The following is an 8,730-nucleotide window of genomic DNA, read 5'->3' as shown; positions in this document are numbered from 1 at the left end:
TGGGAGGGAGGCAGGGGGCACTTGCACCCCAAAAATGAAATAAAAAACAGGGAAATGCATATTTTTCCAAAATGGGAAAGTTCCTTTTTCAAAAATAAATATGCTGTTTTTCATGTTTTTCGAAATAAAATACTCTTTTTAGAGTATACAAGTTAAATTTTCAGGCTGGAATATTGCAAATTTTCAGCTTGCGCTTCGCACTCTCAATTATTCGGTTGGAGAAATATGTATCCTAAAGAGGTCACTAAATGCTTTCTTTAACAGGTTCCTTTTCTGGTCAGTATGTTTAAGCTCGCGTTTTGCGCTCGTGTTAATTCTTTAGTTAGATGCACATCTTTTTAATGACAGCAGAAATCTGCTCGGATTTTTAAAAACTTATTTTCATTTTTTATTGAAATACCCTTAAGTTTTAGCTTGTGATTTACGCTCGCAACACCTTGTAATAATGGCATTTTAAGAATAATTGACCCCTAAACGAGTTTTACAACTTCACCTTTAAATTATTTTTTACCAAGCCGCTCGCTCATTATACTCTCTCCCGAAAAATAAAGCCTAAATATACATTTTGCCATAATAAGAAGTCACTTCAAAAAAGTTTTTCTCTACTTAATCACGATCAAACACACAATGACTTCAAGCAGATGATAATCTTAAGGTGATTATATCACCAAAGTGCCCATTTTGACCTATGAGTTTCATTTTTTGGCTTTACCCCCCGAACGAAAATTCGTTTGGCCGCCCTTGCCTTCCCATCCTCATAACAATTGAACAGCAACAGTGTCCCCCGCCCCCCTTGCCTCTGCCTATGCTTTCCCGGTTTTCATTTTTCGGATTAACGAACCTTATTTTGTTTTCGGATTAACGAACCTTATTTCGTTTTCGGATTAACGAACCTTATTTCGTTTTCGGATTAACGAACCTTCGGAATTACGAACCTTATTTTGTTTTCGGATTAACGAACCCTATTTCGTTTTCGGATTAACGAACCTTCAGAAAAACGAACCTTATTTCGTTTTCGGATTAACGAACCTTCGGAATAACGAACCGTCGGAATAACGCCACAAATGTTAGGATTAACGAACCCTTTTTTGTTTTCGGATTAACGAACATCGAGGTATAGGCAATTTACGTGTTTCGGAATTACGAACCATCGGAATAAAGAACCTTCGGAATTACGAAGCTTCGGAATTACGAAGTGGGTGTTTCAGCAATTCCCCCAGATTAAATTTTAGGTCTCTTGATTTTTCCATTATAGTATAAAAATGATTTATGCAATGTATCAAATTCTTTGAAACGGTATTATTTGCCGATGACACTACAGTGTTGCACCCGAGTACAATCTCCTAAATCTAATTATTGATATCACCAACCGAGAACTTAAACAAAATTGATGACTGGTTTAAAGCAAAATGAACTCCTTGTAAATTCTGAAAAGACAAACTGTAGGTATTTTACCTAAAAACAAAAAAAATTACATCATTTAGATGCTATATAATATAAATGACACTCGTCTTACTTTATCTAAACATGCTAATTTCCTTGGCATTACCCTTGGAAGGAAGGAGTACTTCAAGCAGTCTTTTTCGTTGATCGGGAGAAAGATGAGTTGTTGGCTATCGACCTACGTTGATTGAAAATAATGTGATTTACATATTTATAGAAAAGTGTAAGTCTTGAGATAGCTCTTCTCTCATCAAGAGATTTCCATTCAAGTGACTTCTGGTTTTCCTGTGATCTTTACATCCTTCATACAGCCTTGTTTTTCTTTTAAACAAATGTTTTATTGTGCTAGTGATTTCAAACAGAAATTTCTCGTTTATCATTTTGGATAAGGAAAGAATTATGTAAAATCAAACATTATTTGAAAAACAAAACTTCATTCAACATACCGTTTTCTGAAATAAATATCTTTTCTATTTTTGTGCATAAAGACAATTTAAAACTTCATTCTCTAACTTGTTGGGGTTTTTGGCAAAAAAAAAAAGAGGAAGAAATATCTTATTTCTTTTTCGTTTTTGCTTTGACAAGAGTGAAATTGAACATCTTCTGTAGTTTTCTTCATTTGTTTTACATTATACAAACACTTTATTTAATGACTTTCATCTACATTAGTGTAATTAGTACTATTCGTTGCTTTACAGAGACAAGGAAAGTACTAACATGGCTTGACGAAATTATGCATAAATGCGTGATAACACGGGTGAAAAATTAAGCATCAGATTTTCATATTGAGAAATAATCATAAAAAAAGTAATCTCATAAATTTTTACTGATACTAGAATTGAAGAATTGACCAGAGACTTATGCCTCTATAATGCCTCTATAATGGTATTTTTTGTTCCCAACTCCTCATAGATGTACTATAAAAAAAAAAATTAACATCACATTTATTTTTTAAATTTATTCTATTGTTTTCTAATTTTGTTTGCGTAAAAATGGCTGCCATGGCCCAAAAATTCACAATTTATCTATTACCTATTTTAGTGTCTTTTATTTGGGTTTTATTCATTGGTGATTTCAAGGGTCAAGTAGTACACTGGGACAAGTTACAACGACATTAAACGGTCACTATGTCCAAAAATCCAAGATGGCTTTCAAAATTGGAGTAAAAAATAGCTTTTGTTATCTAAAAAAACAAACACCTAAAACCCGACATAGTTTGCTTACTATCCGCCTTGGGAATATGATGCTGGTGTCTAACCCATGGTTTAATGGGTCAAGAAATAGGTTGGGACAAGTAACAAAGACAATCAGTGGTCCTCCATGTAAAATAAATCCAAAATGGTTTGCAAACATGGAGTCTAAAATGGCCGTTCTTACCAAAAACCTGATATAGTTTGTTTAATATCAGCCTGGGTTATGTGATTTTGATGTTTAATCCATGGTTTAAAGGGTCAAGTAATAAATTAGGACAAGTTACAAGGACATTCAGAGGTCCAGCATGTCCAAGAATCCAAAAAGGCTTCAAAAATTAGAGTCTAAAATGGTTATTGTTACCTAAAAACTGACATAGTTTGTTTAATATTCGCCTGTGTTATATTGTGTTGTCTAACCCTGGGTTTAAAGGGTCAAGGAATACATTAGGATAAGTTACAAGGGCAATCAATGGTCTTGTATGTCTAAAAATCCAAGATGGCATCCAATAAAGGAGTCTAAAATGGCTGTTGATACTTTAAAATGGGCATAATCCATTTAGAATCCACCTGGGAAATAAGATTTTGATGTCTACACGATGGTTTCAAGGGTTAAATGATATTTTTGGATTAGTTACAATATTATGAAGCTGTCCATTTTGCCTAATATTCACAGATGGCTTTCAAAACGATTCTAAAAAGATTTCCATTATTCAAACATAGTCATAATTAGGTGAACAAAATCTACACTGTTGTGGTTTGAAGGCTAAAATAATAAATCGGGACAAATAACAAGGATGGTCAGTTTTCCTTTTCGTCGTAAAAAGTCCAAAGCGACTTCTAAAATTGCGTAAAAATGACTGCGGTCCCCTAATCATGAAACCATAGGATAGTCCTAAGCACTAAAATATTGTGTCTTGAAATACTTATCAGTGAATTATTGTACTTTTTAGGTGAAATTGTACCTCATTTTTTAAAGTTTGTTTTTCCTGTTTACTTATTGTTGCACCATCATCTAATTATGTCACTAACTCTTATAAAACATATAATTATGAGCCTTAAAACAAAGCAGACACACCAAAATAGTGGCGCTAGGTGGGATATGAAGTATTGCCATTTTTGTATCAATGTTTGAGCGTTCTTCATTTTTTTTTGACATAATGGACAACAGCGTATTCCTGTAATTCGTCTTCACCTATATTATTTGACCCTTGAAATCATGAGAAAGACACAAATATGTGTTTAGGCAGATACATGTAGTATATTCACTTTGTGGCCAAATTTTTTAATAATAGCAATCATTCTTAAGCCATCAAGATTTTCTTTCGTAAAACTGCACCACTGATAAACCTTGAAAAATTTCCAATGCAATTTTTCCCCTTGGAACTATGATTTGTTATATGTTTTATTTTTTTCTCTGTAGACCCTAAAGTTATTTCTACCAGGTGGATATTATATGAATTTGGACCATTTCAAAGTTACAACGTCCATTATAGACGCCATTTTGGAAGGTCTCTGACACACTCACTGACTATCTTGTAAACATTTCCAAATTCGTTATTTGCCTTGAAACTTTTGGATGATTTACTTTAATATTTTGAGTTGATGGTACGACGACTGCCGTTATGGACGCTAGGTTGGATTTCCAGGTACCCTGGACGATCGACCTTTTGTAACTATAACCTGTCTCAGAAGACTTTGTTTGACCCCAAGTTTCATGAAATAGCTACATGTATACCCTAAAAGTTATGACATTTCAAAAAACGTAACCTCAGTTAAGATTTGATGTTGATTTCGCCGGCGCCATGGTCATCACCGCCGTCGGAAAAGCGACGTCCATATGTTTTGCTTCTGCTATGCAGGCGAGGAAAAATGACAGACACGTTAAAGATATCACAATGTGATTGTGCCAGCATTGCCCCCAGATTATCAAACATTTGGCCATATCATTTATCAATCAGCAGCTGTGAATCATGGCAGCCATCTTGGAAAAAGATGGCTGTCGAATCAATCGGATGCATTATGTTTGCAACCCAGGGTATCAAAAATAAGGCATAGACCCCAATTTCTGAAAAAAAAACACCCATACGAATAGTTTTATATGGGAAACTGCATTCAAAATGCCGCCATTTTGTTTTTTGCCGATTTGAGGATGAAAACGTCGGAATCAAGTTTGGCAAACAGCATTTTTGGATTCAGCACCCCTGAATTACCTTAAAACAATCGATAAATCAGCATTAACACAAAATGCCTAAAGCACTTTTTCTGAGCACATTTTTAAAAATCTGGACCTGACTATTACGAAATGTTGAGTAATTTTAGAAGTGCATACTCGGGGGTCGCAATTTTGGTCTCAAAAGTTTCCCGGGACTTGAAAGTAATAAGTCAGCGAGTGACGAGGTCAAAAAATTCGGCGCGACAGACTTATCGGGAAAAATGTCGAGGGGGGGGGGGCCTGAATCAGCCTCCAGTCTTATTACAGTTGAAAACATGTTTGCGATAGTCACCAAACAGTTGCGGGCCTTCACTTAACACTTACATTTTTGATGGGGCTTCTGGAGACTTGAGATATTTTCGACGTTGGTTTATTCAATACAGTACTACGGAAATGGCCTAGCGCGGGCAGCATACGTGGGAGACTATAGGATCTGACCAAGTAGCTAGCCCCTCCCCCCTCCCCCACACCCATGGCCTCAAAATGTTTCTAAATACTATTAGCAATACCTGACTTACCTGTAACGTCTTCCGTAGGCCTATGATTATGTTTCATGTTTTGATGTAAATTGTAAAATAAATATATAAAAAGATGATTTTGAAAAACGGCACATTGGATCAATGTTTGAAAACGGTTTGTTAGACATCTTAGAGAGTTGTTGAAAAAGCGAGCTGGTTACGAGTAGGTGGGATATTGAAAATATGGTCATGATTGCGATGATCACACAACGTTGGACAAAAGTTAAAATCCAATATTTTCATTTCAAGGTGAGATTTTCACAGTGATTTGTTGCTCATAAACTTGTACCAAGATCTGAGGCTATTAAATCGCTATATGCCTTGGGATCTAGTATAGATCCGGGTCTCGGACTGTTTTCTAACAAGATATTTAAAGTTTTATTGAATTGATGTGGATACGTGTGCTCTAGAAGAATTCCACATTCTACAAGCTTTGCTTTTCAGTGGACCCCTCCATTCTTCTCATGATATATAATTATATTGATTTAATTATATTGATTATATTGATTTCAATGTGGCATGCATGATAATTTATATTTGAATCACTTATTGAATATGCATATTATTTATTCGGTTACACTTCGTAATTCAGAAGGTTCGTAATTCCGAAACACGTAAATTGCCTATACCTCGATGATCGTTAATCCGAAAACGTAAAAGAGATCGTTAATCAGAACATTTGTGGCGTTATTCCGAAGGTTCGATAATCCGAAAACGAAATAAGGTTCGTTTTTCCGAAGGTTCTTTAATCCGAAAACGAAATAAGGTGTTCGTTAGTCCGAAAACGAAATAAGGTTCGTTAATCATTTAGTTTTCGGACTAACGAACCTTCGGAATTACGAACCTCATTTCGTCATCGGACTAACGAATCTTCGGAATAACGAACCTTCGGAATATCCGAACCTTCGGAATAACGAAGCTTCGGAATTACGAATGTATGCGATTTATTCAATGTTGAATTTTGTTCATGCTTTTATTGAATCAATTTATCTTGTACTTATTTGTAGAAAATAGTAGAAAAATAAATTGAATTGAATTGAATTGAAGATGTATTATCATATATTTTTTAAAACAATAACCCCAAAGGTTTATTATTATCTCTCTGGCTCATTTAAAATTTGCTCTTTTTTGGTATCGACCAACAAGGGCGTCCCCCCTCTCTCTCTCTCTATATACACGTTTCTAGGACATCTACCCCCTGGACTTCCACCCCATCCCCGGACATCCACCACCTGGGCATCCACCCCCGGACATCTATCCCCGGACATCCACCCCTTAGGACATTTTACCCCCGGGACATCCACTCCAAGACATCTACTCCTGGACATCTACCCCCCGGACATCTATCCTCCGGACATCTACCCCCGGACATCTACCCCACGGACATCTACCCCATCGGACATCTACCCCCCCCCCGGACATCTATCCCCGGAAATGTACCCCCGGACATCCCCCCGAACATCTACCCCAACGGAGATCTACCCCCGGACATCTACCCCCGGACATCTACCCCCTGGACATCTAACCCCTGAACATCTACCCCCTGGACATCTACCCGCGGACATCTACCGCCCGGACATCTACCCCGCGGACATTTACTCCCTGGACATCTACTCCTCGGGCCCGATTTGGCGCGAGCAAAGAAAAATTGAGATTTAGACCAAAAAGGGGATACTCTAGTCATGCTTTGGAAATCATGAAAACTGGGCAGTTGGGTATCTTCCTAGATAAATAATACGAGCGCGAAGCGCGAGAAGAATTTTTGATATTCTTATCTGAAACTGGATAATTTAAGCACGTTTTAAATAAAGCATAACCCGTGTATCTCAATAAACATGCGTGAGCGTGTTCGAAATTTAGACCTAGAATCTGGGCATTCTACATTTTTTATCATAAAGATCAATAATGCGAGCGAGAGCTGAAAATATTTGATATTCCGATCTAAAAAAGGCTCAATCTAAGTACCTTTTTCTGTAAAGGGTAAAGCAAAGAAAAAATAAATGACAGTTTACATTTGAAGAGTTTGGTTGCAAATGGGGTTAGGTCCACTTTGGACCATTCCGAGAAAAATCATGTTTTTTATTCTCACTTATTGCAATATTCTTATGAGAAACTAAATTGTCATAATGTACTACCCTATCATGTGAACATAAAATTGGGCATAAGAGAAATTTACCTGTCTTCATTTTTTTCTCAACATTTTTTCCAAAATTATCATTGTGGACCTAACCCCTTTTGCAAGCAAACTGAAATGAATCCAATCTCTTTTTCTTTGCCATTTTTATCCACGATTAAATGTAAATTTCAAATTTTCTTCGGTATCATCAGAGCGACTAAAAATTATATAGATATAGGTTTTGAGACAGAAAACAATAAAATTCATGAAAAATGGACTTAACCCCTTTTGACAAATGAGCTCTTCAGAAGAGTTTGGTTGCAAAAGGGGTTAGGTCCACTCCAAGAAAATCATTATTTTTTATTTCTCTCATATTGCAATGTTCTTTTGCGAAAATAAATTTTCATGATACCCTACCTGAGAACATAAAATTGGGTATAAGAGAAATGTACCTGTCTTCATGTTTTTTTTTTCAAATTTTTTTTCCAAAAAAAAAAAAAAATGTGGGCCTAACCCCTTTTTCAGCCAAACTGAAATGGACCTAACCCCTTTTGAAAAAAAAACGGTGACTTTTCTTTGCCATTTTTGTTCACTTTTTAATGTGAATATCAAGTTTTCTTTCTTATAGAGCTACTAAAAATTGAGACTAAAAGGAAAAAAAATATCAAATTTGATGAAAATTGACCTGACCCCTTTTGCGACTGAGCTCTTCATTTGTTTTTACTTTTTAAAGAAAATCTTCACAGAATTTACCGAGATTGAACATGAAGTCATTCAATTTCACTTTAGAAAATGAAGCCAAAAATAGCACCAATGACAAGCTAGGTCGGTCAGTTCGCCCCCTCGCCTTTAAGTTTCTTCTAATCTTGACGCATCTTGCCACCCCACTGGGTTTTTTTTCTTGTATAGTCTCATATTCTCTATAATGAGTATTGGAGTTACAGCGTTTTCAAATAAATACATCTCTAGATAAGAAATAATATCTGTAATACATATTTGTATGCAGAGTGCTAAAGTCCCATCTAAAGAAATTATCTCTATTTTGTTATCGATAACGATTCGACAAACATTTTGCTGCGCACAAGGTACGATTGTATAAATTTAATGAGAGAAAATATATTTTCAAATAGGTACACAGGAAGGAAGACTATTGACATCTCTCTGTGGTGATAGGAACTTTCTGATATTTAAAAAAAAATGATGAACTACATTGGGAAAATGATCAAGAGGAGAGCTAGAGTTAAATGA

This window comes from Lytechinus pictus, chromosome 6, assembly GCF_037042905.1.
Source record: "Lytechinus pictus isolate F3 Inbred chromosome 6, Lp3.0, whole genome shotgun sequence".
NCBI lineage: Eukaryota > Metazoa > Echinodermata > Echinoidea > Temnopleuroida > Toxopneustidae > Lytechinus > Lytechinus pictus.
Note: the sequence above shows the minus strand (reverse complement) of the source record.